We start from the raw sequence: 13,405 nt of genomic DNA on the forward strand, positions 1-13,405 counted from the left end.
TTATGTACCTATGCAAAATGTTTATAATTGGAATCTTCTAAGACAACAGAAATTCCTAGAGCTGTGGTTCTCATTCTTTAGAATAATGTCCATTGGTCTCCTGGAGGCCTCCTGACTACCTGTAAACCAGTTATAGTGTGGCGTTTTTGGTCTGGATGAAGTCTACTGACAGTCTCAGGTTTAAAAAAAAAAGAAGAAGAAGGGGAGAAAACAGGAAAGAAAGGAGGAGACTATGTACATTGTGTGTCCAGAGCAACCTCTCCCCAGTAGAGACTGGGTGCTCTGGATGAGTAATGATGTCTCTATTTTTCCTGGTTTAAATGGAAAGTGCACTGGTTTTAACAGAAAATGAGGTTAAGCCAGAAATACTGTCCACAGGTTAGGGACAGGAGGAATGCAGAGTGTGGATGAAAGAAGGTACACTGGATCGGCGGGGCCTGGGGCTGCGCCATGCTGTCTTCCCGTTCTCTGCTGCCGCTCCCCTGCAGCCCGTTCTCCTTCTCCATGTACCATCTTCCAGGAGACAGAAGCCCAAAATGAAGTAATAGGGCGTGGCTCCAATAACCACGATTGGAGTGGGTCAAAGGGCACTGCCCTTGGGCTTGGAGACTGTTGTAGAAATCACCTGCCCCAGGACAGCTTCCATGCCCTCAGTCCATTTCCTCTACCGTAACAAGCAGGTTCATAAAAGTACACAGTCTAAAAACTGGAGGACTATTCTAGAAAAATCAAAGTACATTCTATTGGCTCTGGGCCATCACCGAGACCTGGATAAGGAAACCCCTACAGGGAATAAAAGACAAAGGTGTGTTATTCAGACATTCTACCTACACTGCCCTCCCTTCTCTAGTCTTATTCCTCATACACGGTAAGATTACATAAGAAAGATGGAAAAACAGCAGTCTCAATGTACTCGGAATAGTAATAGCATTTTTTTCTTTGCACCTCTATCTGCACAAGAATTCTTTGCTCAGTTGTTGGGGAGCACATGACTCAGCCATTTCTCTTGTTTATGTTTTTTTAAGACTTCTTAACCTGCAGCACTAGAAAGAGAAATAAGTTTACTTTTGGTATGAACAAGAATATTTATTTACTCAATAGTTTAAAAATACACATTCAAATAGGAGAGAAATGCAGGTGCCCTGGCAGAATTCTGATCAAGAGGATCTTGTTGTGGCACACAGATTTCCTCCTTTATCAGAGCACAGTAGGAAAGACATTCGCTTATTCTCCTAAATCCCAAAATATGTCAAGGGCAGTGAACCCCCCTTACCTCTCTGATTTGTGTAGAAAATGCTGACAGGAACAGAGCATTATGACTGTGGGAAGAGATACAGTTAGCAGATTTTTCCAACTCAATATGCAGTCTTGAAAACCCTGAACAGATTATGGAATAGTGGTCACCAAATTCAGAGGTCTGAAAAGCAGTTGCCCTGATCCCTCAGTCAGGTAAGGATCCTTACCCCTCAATGTTTTGTCCACAGTGTCTTTGCTTCAACAAGCGGCTAAGAAATGAAGCAAATCTGTCAAGAGGACGTAAAGATTACCCCCCAGTTGCTGACAGCAGATGGTGGCTAATGGCAAGTGTTTCAGCGGAGCTTTATTGTTCCAGGTTGAGGCATTAACGTGTCTCTGTGGAGTTTTTCTGAGTTTATTTATTTATTTTCTATTTTAAAAAGTCACTTTGTAAAATGACAGTGTGACGTGTATTATAATTTTTGCCTACACTGGGCTCCCACGTCACATTTGTCTTCTCATTTTCCTGATGTGGGGGTAGTGTTTGGGATCCAACCAAAAGCATTAAGAAAGAAAGCATCAACTCTTCCGAATCAGAGTTAGGAACTGCTCCCTGTTTTCTGAATGATTGTAAGAGCTTTGAAGTCAAAGTAAATGTAACCTGTTTCCACATGTGAGGTGGGTTTTCCATCACTCAGTGGGAACAGCCCCAAACCTGTGTGTGCCAGCTAAAACTCTTTAGTAGCCTTAGAAGAAAAGCTTCTTAACACTTTTATTTCTCTAACAAAGCAATTTTAGTCAGTGCAGATTTAAATCTGATATCTGGGTGATTATCTTTTTTGTTTGATTTCTAAATCCTAAGTTATTTTGTTGGACTCCAGCAAGTTGTGACTAAAGCACAGGGCAGTTGATGAATGCAGACACAAAAGAAAGATGAAAACAGACAAAGGATTGGAGACCCTTTATTACACTTTCCTCCCCATCAGAATCCATCTCAATGATCATCCAAGGAAAATAATAACAGGTAAGAAGCTAGCCTCCCTTCTACCCACCTTACTCTAGTCCAGGGACCTCTCAAGCCTCAGACTCAGCAGCCAGGCTGCAGACGCGAATACCAGCCGAAGGTCAGTGTCTGCAGCGGTGGTCAGGGAACACTGTATATTTGGAATCTCTCTATATAATTCCTGGGCACAATCTGAAACCTACTGCTGGATCCTAGAATATTCCTCCCCCACTTCCTCCACCCTCTACCCCCACCCCCACCACCAAAAATTAAGACACGTCTCCAGGTCTGTAAAAGTAGACGTAGCAAAGTGGTGACAATGGGGCACATCAAGATCCAATTTGCAACTGGCCTTCCGTGGTTCTTACCAGATGGGTTGGAGGGAGTAGCCGGAAGGAAGGGTGGGAATCTGTTGCCCTTGGGGTATTTCTCTATGTTGTCACCAACTTCCAGAACATGGTCTTTGTGGACAGAAATTCTGGAGCCGCTCCTTCATTCTCATGCAGACGTCTCCCCTGCTGCACTGGAATTCAGCCCAGCCCCGAAGACCTACCTCAGTGGGTCCCTGACAGCTTCACAGCTGGAAGTCTGAGATCCTTGGCCACCAGCTGTTTCCACTTTTAAGAGAAAATAACAAACAAGCCAACAAAACAAAACGAAAGATCAGGTTCTTTATTTGGCAGTCATCAGCTGCTTAGAACTGCTGTATTCACTCCGAAAAATTTAGAGTAAGTATCCCACCCCTTTTAAACTGCAAAACAAGCAGCTCAACCTCTTTGGACTCCAATATTGCCACGGGGTGAAAGTGCCAAATAAACAGATTTTCCTGCATCCCTCCTTCCTCCCTGCAGTGTAGAGCATCTTGGGCAGTGTTTGTACCTAGGGAGAAAAGAAAAAAATGGAGAATTTTGTACTTTTGATGCAGGCAAGGGCCCCATTACTAATTAAACCACAGCAGCCTGAATACTGAATGATCAGCTAGTGGGCACCCCCAGCAGAGTTAGAAGGTTCTGTAGAAATGGGTAATGGAGTTTTTGTGCCTCAGATAGAATTCTAGAAATAGCCCTGATGTCACACCCTACAGCCTCTCTATTTCATGTTTATCATCCCTCCCTCTACCAAGCTGTCTGGGAAGTTAGAAGATCTCACAAATCCTTCCTGCCCCTGTCCTCCAAATATTACAAGGGCTGGTGGAGTGGTGGTGGAGCTAAAACCTCTCAAGATGGCCACTGTAGTCATGCGTTAGGATGACTTGGGTTGTAAATCATAGGAAATCCTACTTCATTTGGCTTAAACAGTAAGAACAGTTATGATCTTATATATAACAAGAAGTGCTAGCATAGGTTGGCTCTAGGCTGGCTCGATAAAGCAACTCAAGAACAATATGACCTTGGTTCATTCCTCGTTCCACTGTGCCAATACATTTCAGCATATTGTCCTTTTCCTCAATCAGCTCCTCCTCAAACTTGCAAGATGACTTCCAAAACTACAAACATTATAGGCACACAACAATGTCCAGTCACTTGAAAGGGCTGTTGATTATCATTCGTCTTTTTTTAAGAAGGATTCCTGTGCTAGAAAACTCTCATCTATATCTATATCTATATCTGTATCCCATCAGATCTCCTCTTGATTCTCATTGGCTGGGTCACATTGCCAACCTATCCCCCATTACTGGCTGGGAAAACGGGATTACAGTGATTGACATTGATGAATCAGGATTGGGGGAGCAGAGTGGGAGGACATAGAAATCTGAGTGAAATCAGGGATTTGTGAACAAAGAACAGTAAATAGCTGTTGGGTGTGTAACCAGCATACCTGGCTCAGCTTCAAAAGCCAATAGCTTCCTGAGTGCTATTTATCAAGCACTCCATGAAATAATAAAAGTAAGAGGGGGATAAAAGTTAGAAATGCTTTCTTACTCACCTTCTCTCATTCCAGTGCTCAAAATTTCAGATGTAAGAATATGTAGAATGATCAAGACTAGAACAAAAACACACACATATTCCTCATTTCTAGAGTTTTTTTTTCACACAGACATTATTTTGGTGAGATTATTTTATTTTCCAGATTTGTTTCCCTTCAAAGTTTCTACAAAAGCCATATGCTCCTTTTCCACTGAGTAACTCTGGTTACTGTATGGATGGGAGCCTCCAAGATATTCTCAACTGGTATGTTGTGAATCTGGCTCAGAGGAGGGATTCTCCTACGTCATTGAGGTTCACAGACTTCACATCCTTTTCCTCTAAGTGGTCTTTTGCTGGACAAACATTTCAGGACAGGACACAGTGTTGACACAGCCCACAGCCTGTTCTCATAGTGATGGGAGACAAATACACCTGGAATTGGAACGCTGATCAATATCAGAGTTTCAAATAAAAAAATACCATAGTTTATATATCCTATGTGGAACTGTCTGGATGGTTTTTCTTGAGTACCAAGGCCATGAAGAATTTCTTGTGTCTGTTTCACTATACAATAATTATATTTTCTACTGCATGGTATTGTTTTAGAAATAATTTCTAGAAATGGTGAATGTGATGGTTCATTTATGTGTCAACTTGACTGTACTAAGGGATGCCCAGAGCAGGTAAAATGTTATGTCTGGGCATGTGTGGGGGGTTGTTTCTGGAAGAGATTAGCATTTGAATCAGTAGACTGAGTAAGGAAGATAATCCTCACCAAAGCCAGCAGACATCATCCAGTCTGTTGAGGGGCTAAATAGAGCAAAAAGGTAGAAGAAAGGGCAATTTGCTTTCTTTACTTGAGTTGCAACTTTGATCTTCTCTGGTTCTCTGATGGGTTCTTGGGCCTTCAGACTCTGACTGGGACTCACACCATCATTGCCCTGACTCTCAGGCCTTTTGATAAGGAATGAATTATACCACTGGCTTTCCTGTTCTCCAGCTTGCACACAACAGATTGTGGGAATTCCTGGCCTCCATAACTGTGTGAGCCAATTCCTAAATAAATCTCTTCTATATCTATATCTATATCTATATCTATATCTATATCTATATCTATATCTATATCTATATCTATATCTGTATCTGTATCTGTATCTATATCTATATATCTATATCTATATCTATATCTATATCTATCTATATCTATATCTATATCTATATCCGTATCTGTACTATATCTATCCTATTGGTCTGTTTCTATGGAGAATGCTCACTACTACATATAAATTACCCAAAGTCTGTTGCTTGGCAAACCCATTCACTTGAATCATTTAGAACTTGCTGTACTTTATGGACTTTATAGGCTATGTTGCTGCAGGGCCAGGCAGGTTGGTTAAAACTTGTTGTGGGAGGAGTTCTGGTCTTAGTGAGATGGTAGATGAAGATAATATGACCATCCTCCAGGTTTAAAGACTTAGAAAATGGCACAAAAATACGATAAAATAAAATGCTTAAGTGCACAATGAGCTCACAAGTAAAAGGAACACCCAAGTTACCTGAAATAAAGGTGGAACTCAAACAGGAGCAGACATGCCAGAGTGGGGCTGGGGTAGAGGCACCCTAATATTCTGTGCTGACACAGGAGACTGGGCCTTTGAACCAAGTAAGAGGGGAGTAGGAATTAGACTATGGAGTAAAGCTGAGACCTTCCAAGGGTAGTGGCCTCATTGGAAGGGTGGAACTTGAAATATTATTCTTGTCAGGGGCATGATATATAAGCTTGTCTGTCTTTGCCTGAGATTTGGGTGTGTAAACAATTCTTCCCTGGGGGAGGAAAATTGAAAACAGGCCTATATCTAGGGTGATCATTGCCGTAGTTTCCTGGGACTGTCTCTTTTTCAAGTATAAAAGGCCTGGATCCTGGGAACCCCCTAAGACCTAGGTAAGCTAGGACTGTTGGTCACCTTTCCTGTACTTTGTGTTGTCTGAATATACAAATTCACACAGCCCACTTCCAGAAACTCCCATACCAAGAAATTAATGGCATATGGTCTCAAAGGTAATGTTACCTCTGAAATACTCGGCAGAAGCAAATGTGAATTCTCTTGGTTCTCATAGTCCGAGCCACAGAGATTCCTGGGAGGAGGAGAGAATGTGTTAAATGTGTGCCTCCAATGAAAATCATTGTAAATACACAAGGAGTCAATCTACCACGTGCAAGAGTCAGCAGATAAATCAGGATTAAAGCCCTAGAACCTAGAATGACAGGACAAGAATATGGAAGAGACTGTAACTGAAAATGTTAAAAACTACTAAAGATATATGTATGTGCATGTGTGCATGTGTGCATGAGTGTGTGTGTGTGTGTACCCTAAGAAAACACTAGGCACTAAGTGAAAGCCCAGGCATATTTGAAAAGAAAACAATATGGTTGTATATTTGTCATTTTCTCTTTGTACCTCTGTCAGTTTCCTTGCATGTATTTCGGTGCCATGCCAGAATTATAAATTAGAAATATATATAACATATATATTACTCCTGGTGAATATAGTCCTGGTAAATACTTCCTTTTATGATTAAATTATGATCTTCTTTAGTCTCAGTAATACTTCGTGCCTTGCAGTCTTTCGCTAATATCAATGTGGCCATAACAGGTCTGGCTTTCTTTCTTTGAGGTTTTTAATGTTTGCTTTTTTTGGTGGGGATTGGGTAGAGTGTACAAGTCCAGGTCCTCCAAGGTGGTGTTAAACACGCAAGAAATTAATTTTTGTCAGAGAAAATGTAGAAGGAACTGGGAGAAGCTGAGAGGGCCTTCAGAACGCAATGCAAGCCTGACGCCCAAGTAAAAGAAAGAGGAAGGAGGGAGGAAGGTCGGGTGGAAGCATCTTAGATTGCAGTCCAACCTAAAAATATTTCTACAAGGTCCTTAGAGCGTCCTCAAGTCAATTACCTGTCAGCGGGGTCCCCTGTCTCCCAGGAACTGGCCGGCCTGCCACGTGGAGCCCACGGCGCAGACCAGCCCATGGGAAGCCTGGATCTAATGCTCAGCTCCTGGGGCCCCTGGCCGACTGTGCTCCCTACTGTTGGAGAGCTGACAGGTGCATTCTCACAACTACCACCACAGTTAGCAACTGGACCAGTATTTTTTTTATATCATCCCATTACTTTTTAATTTTTCATATCATTTAGAACATATCAGTTGTAAACAGTTCATAATGGGACTTTTAAATTTCCAGTCTGAGAGTCCCTATCTCTGAACTGGTTAGTTTAGTTCATTTACAATAATTTTGATTACTGACATAATTAACTGCTTCTTTTGTATTTGTTCTTCTAATGTACCCCATTTTTTCTTTGCCTCTTTTTCCTCCTTAACCACATTTTAATGATAATTTGCAGGATCTATAATACAAGGGTGCTAGTAAAATAGAAAACAGTAATGTGTAAAAAAGATGGTATATGACTGTAAAGATGTCAATTTACTAAAATGTGTTTTCTTTATTTTCTTTTGTCTTTGTGCTGCTTTGGAAATTACATATTCCATTTCTGTTTTTCAGTGGTTGCTCTTTAAATTTTAGGTTGTATACATATCTTAGTGCAATCCAAAGTTAATTTCCTCCAAATTAATCTAAATTCAATACAAGCAAAATACCAGCAAGCTTTTTCTGGAACTTAGTGAGTATGCATTAACAATTGTGATATGATTCTAAAATATATATGGAGTAGCAAGGATCATGGATAGTCTATATCATTTTGAAGATGAAGAAGAAAGAGGAGGGGAAAGAGAAACGATTCACCTTTGCAGATAACAAGACTTTCTATAAAGCTAATGTAAATAAAGTGGTATTAGTACAGTGACAGACAAACAGAGCAGAATAGAGAGTCCAGAAATAAAATAATCTGTAGCTTCCCTTTCATCTTCTATTCCCTCTCCCCCTCCCTTCCTGCCTCTCACCTCCCTAAACACACACACACAGTATTGATATATGATAAAAGCAGCATTTCAAGACAATGAGAAAAAAATAGCATGTTTAATAAAGGATGCTTAAATAACTAGATATCACATAGATAACTTTATTGAAAAAAGTGAAATGAGATTTTTAACTCATTCTATGAAAACACACACCCTTAACTCCAAATGAATTACAGACATAAATGTGAAAAAAGCAAAACGTAGCATTTCAGAAAAAATACGGAAGACTAACACAAGAATGTGATAGTTAAGAATTTTTAAATAAAGATATATTTTCAACTCATGTATATATGTTAGGAAGGAAAATACTGATAAATTTATTATCAAAAGTTCAAACCAAGGAGTGATAAAAAGCATTTTAAAAGTGGAAAAACATTGATAACAATATGGATGGGCCTGGAGGGCATTATGCTAACTGAAATATGTCAGACAAAGACAAATACAGTATGTCACTTATATGTACAACCTAAAAAAGATTAATTCAAAAATACAAAGTAAAACGGTGGTTGCCAGCAGCCATGGGGTGAGGGAAATAGGGAGATGTTGGTCAAAGGGTATTTGCTTCCAGTTATAAGATGAGTAATTTCTGGGATTCTTATGTGCAGCATGGAAATTATAGTTAACAATACTATATTATATACTTGAAAGTTGCTTAGAGTAGATCTTAAATGTTCTCACCACACAAAAATAGAAATGATAAATGTGTCAACTAATCCTATTGTGGTGATTCTTTTGCAAAATTTAAATGTATCAAATGATCACTTAGTACACCTTAAACTTACCCAACGTTATATGTCGATTATGTCTCAATAAGACAGGAAAAATAAAAATTTGAAAGTTGGGAAAATGCTTTTAGACCAGAAGATAATACTTGCAATCTCTTTTTAACAGACATCACGTTAATATCTAAAAGGGCTTTTACAAGTGAATAAGAAAAGAACTATATAACCCAACAGAGAACAGACAAAAACTCTGAAAAGGCATGTGGGAATATGGTGTCTGGCAGAGCAAATGGGAATGAGCACTAAATATCAGAATGTGCTTAATTTCACTAATAACTAGAGAAATACATATTGAAGTAAACTAATGAAATGTCAATTCACACTCATTACATATTGGCAAAAAAGTTGGGACATAACGCCGAGTTTGGGGAAATGTGGAGAAATCAGGATGTTTCTATCTTCCTGGTAAATGTGAACATGTTTGCAGCAATGTTTGAAACCAGCTTGGCAATAACTAGGAAGGTTCCTGAAGGACTCACCCTCTACCCATGGAGTCCCCTCTTGGGAAGTTCCTGTGTGCGTAAGGAAGCACATTTAGGGCCATCACTGCAGGGCTGTGAGCAGAAGCCAGAAAGAACAAACACCCAATCATCCAGGAGAAGCGAGAAAGAAAGGCTTCTTAATACAACACCAAATGGCAGTTGCAAGGAACCAGATCTGTGTGTCAAAACCAGGACTATGCCCAAAAGAAACAAGAACATCTGTCCACAAAACAACATGTTCATGGATGTCTGTAGCAACATTATTCATAATAGCCAAGAGGTGGAAACAACCCATATGCCCCTCAACTAAGGAATGGATGAGCAAATTGTGGTATGTCCATACAATGGACTATTACAACGTGAACAAACCTTGAAAACATTCTGCTAAGTGAAGTAGACAGTTACCAAAGACCTCAGAGTATATGGTTCCACTCATATGAAATGAGTAGGCAAATCTATAGAGACAGAAACCGAGTTAGTGGTTGCTTGTCACTGGGACAGGGGAGGATAGATGGAAGATGGAAGAATGGAGGGTGATAGCTGAAGGGCCAAGGTTTCTTTTTGAGGTGATTAACATGTTCTACAATTGACTGTGGTGATGGTTGCAAATATCTGTGAATATACTGAAAACCTTTACATTGTACACTTCAAATTGATGTTACATGAATTATGTCTCAATAAAGTTGTTTAAAAAAGGTGTAGACTAGTCTAACATTTAGATAAGTAAGAAAATACAAGTAGATATTGCTTGGGGACATATTATACATACATAGTAAAACTTCAAAATGTGCATTTCAGTAAATGCACATCAAAGTCCAAGTAGAGGTTGCCGTTGTAGAGGGAAGAAGGAGGACAAACAGGGAACACTTGGATCTATAAGGTACTATTTCTTTTAAAAAGGCCTATCAGAAGAAATATAGAAAAATGTTAATTTTCCTCTTGATAATTCAAACATAGTTACAATTGCATTATTTTCTGAGTTTGAAATCCTTCATAATTAGGCTTTTTTCACTTTTAAACAAAAACAGTTTCTTATAGCTTGTTAAATTCATTGAAATGAAAGTTCAACCTTTAAGGATGAAATAAAATATTTTATTCCCTTACTCTGATCTTGTAGACAATGAATTGATCCTCTTTTTCTCCCTTGACCACATTTTGCAGTTGTAGAGGGTGATCTCAGGTGATAGGTATTTGAGTCCATAAAGTGAATTTTGCGTGAACCAGACACCTTTCGAATGAACGTGGTGTGATTTCAGCATCAGAGAACTACAAAAGGATGCTTTTGTCAGTTTAGAGCAGATTTTTGATATCCCTTAAGGAATAATATAACTTAAATCATTCTTCTCCATGATATCATGATAACACATGTTAGCCTCAGATTCTAAATGGACCACATCTAATTGTTTTTCCAAAATGTAGATTATTAGATAGCAGTGGGTGGTAAGAAGAAAGCCAGGGTTTGGACCATTTTAACGGAAGAATTGAAGTCTCTTTACATTCAATCTGTTGAAATAAGAACTTGTTGGTTATGAAAAATGTAAATATTTTGTAGTCTAACTAAATCCAAGTTTGAAATGTAAAAGGCACATAAAAATCAATATCCTGCTTTCATCTCAGAAAGGCCCTGTTTTATGGCAAACTGTAAAATAGCTTCACCTCTAGTCCTTCTGAAATGGCATCTTAAACTGATATCTGCAATGTTCTGAGGCATTATGAATATAGCAAAATAAATGATATAAATCTGTGCTGTACAATAAAAGAAAACTAATTACAAAATGTACACCATCCTGGGATTCCTTTTGTCAGAAAATAGTAGGAGTCACTGGGTAGATCTTGTTTGTGGAAGGTTTTAGGGCCAATCCCTGGAGGGTCTGAAATCACTAATAATGAGATGCTGGCAAAATCCACTATGCTTACTGGCTACTGGTTTAGCTGACCACCATGCCCAAGAGAAAAAATTTTCATGAAGAGAAATCTCTTAAATATGTGGCTGACTGCTAATAGATGGAACCAATTACCCAAGAAATTAAAATGAATAGATGGTTAGTCATCACTGCTTGGATTATTGGAATAGCATGTTTGTGACTAGGAATTCTTTCTGCACAGACAGTGATATCTCCTCTGAGGATGAATACCCAAGTTCTAAAGATCATTGATAACTCACAATTTCTTTCGCTGGAGATTATCCTCAGTGGACGCTCTGCACCTCTGTAACCTACCAAGATGGTGGTTTATAATGCATTTTAGCATACTCTGTATATGCCTCTTGAATCAACCAGAATGAAGTCAATTCTTCCCAGACTGCTTTCAAAAGAAGTTTCGAACAATCAGCTTGGCCATAAAATCAATCTGATTGTTCTTAAAACAGCTTAAAACATTGGTTCAAGTCTATTTGGAGCTAATGTTTAAAGCATATAAACATTACTCTGATCAATGAACTAATAGAGTAGTCCCAAGAGCCTGAATATGTGAAGGTATTAGATTCATTCATGCTTTTACGACTGATGTCAAATTCATATTATGTCAATGAAAAAGCTGATGGGAACAGCATTTCTTAATGCACAAGAGAAGTTGCTGAAAATGTTCTCTCGGTTGGCAACTTAATTAGAATCCAATATCCTTTCAAAATAACTATTAATTACTAAAATTCAGACATTATTTGGACCATCATTTCTCAAAATGTGTTCAATTTCATGCAGGTCCCAGAAGATGCTACCAAAATGGGGAGCGGGTCAACAGAGAGGGGTTCTGTGATCAAGCTTTTTCAGAAAACAGCACATTCTAGCTTCTTTTTGGAGCATCCCAGGTGTGTAAGCATATAAAAGACTCTGAGAAGGCCTAGAACAAAGGAAACTAACCTTAACTCAGCATTGTCCATACGAATTTGATCAATGCTTCCTATTTTTGCCAAAGACTCATTCCACACAATACACACTGGATAACACCAATAGAGATGAATCTGTCTCTTGTGGATAAAGGCCTAGAATGTTTAAATTGCTTACCAAGATCACATGAGCCCTTTTTTGAACAGTCAGGGGTCTGGGATCCCAGCAGGGCTACTTCCTGGGATGAACCAATTAAGAATAAAGTTATCTAAATGATACTCCCAAATTATATGAATTCTTTTAATCATTAAAAAAATACACAGAGCAATCTAGGAATTATCAAGAAGCCTAAGAGTATTTAGGCATTGTCCTTCTGTCTGGTTTAGGAACAGCTTGATAATGGGTAGGACAAATCAGGTGGAGATCCTACACTACACAGAACACAATATCATTTCACCATGAAGCAAAGATCCCTCCCTGCTTTCCTCTCTGCTTTCATAATCCATATTAATACTGCAGCTCTAAACCCAGCTCTCTACTGAAAAAAAATTTTTTTAAATAAAAGAGTGGGTTCAAATCACAGAAACAGTGATGGAACTGAACCTGGATAACCCAGAGGACAAGAATGGCTCTGGTTCTCTTCTTTACGTCATGCTTCCAGTTAACTCCAGGCCTGTGGGAAACCCTCAGGAAAATCCTCGTCTGTGCCTGACACCCTCTGACTTCACCATGTAACCATTTTTCCTTCCCGTCAGAAGCAGATGGAATTAATAGACTGTGACAAGTGTCTATTGTTCTAAGCAAGTTACACCATGATCTGTATGCCTTTTTCCCAGAAGATGAACGGCAGAGTGCAATGAGGAATGAGAATGTGTAATGTCTGCAACTTTCTTGTTTAAAGTCCCTCTTTGTTAGGAAATCACATTTGTTTGACATTCTGTGTCCCATTAGATAATACAAGAATCTTGATATCAGCATCCCTGATGAAATTAGACTCACGATTGGGTGTCACCAAGGTCTCACAGTTCGCTGCCTCGAGGAAGCATAAAGCGGGGGTCAGAACATCCCTTCGTTTGGGAAGCGTTCTCCAGGCCTGCAGATGCCCTGCCACAGAGCCAGGCACCCTGTTTGTCATCGGTCCACCCACCAGAGCCAAGTCAGCCGTGGCTCAGAATCATTCAGATAACTGGAGAGCCCACC

General features: G+C 39.4%; 1 long non-coding RNA gene across 3 annotated transcripts; it reads left to right on the forward strand.

The window, feature by feature from the left end:
• Positions 1–1,339: 1,339 nt before the first annotated feature.
• On the forward strand, positions 1,340–10,231 carry LOC140842992 (uncharacterized). 3 transcript variants are annotated; one of them, XR_001854408.3, is made up of 4 exons: positions 1,340–1,449; positions 2,099–2,260; positions 2,713–2,967; positions 9,008–10,231. It is a non-coding gene; the product is annotated as an uncharacterized lncRNA (long non-coding RNA). The 3 variants fall into 3 exon arrangements; XR_001854406.3 differs by lacking the exon at positions 9,008–10,231 and having other exon boundaries at positions 1,341–1,449; positions 2,693–7,645; XR_001854405.3 differs by lacking the exon at positions 9,008–10,231 and having other exon boundaries at positions 1,342–1,449; positions 2,713–7,645.
• The last annotated feature ends 3,174 nt before the right edge of the window (positions 10,232–13,405 follow it).

This window comes from Manis javanica, chromosome 8 (assembly GCF_040802235.1).
Source record: "Manis javanica isolate MJ-LG chromosome 8, MJ_LKY, whole genome shotgun sequence".
In the NCBI taxonomy this organism is placed as follows: Eukaryota; Metazoa; Chordata; class Mammalia; order Pholidota; family Manidae; genus Manis; species Manis javanica.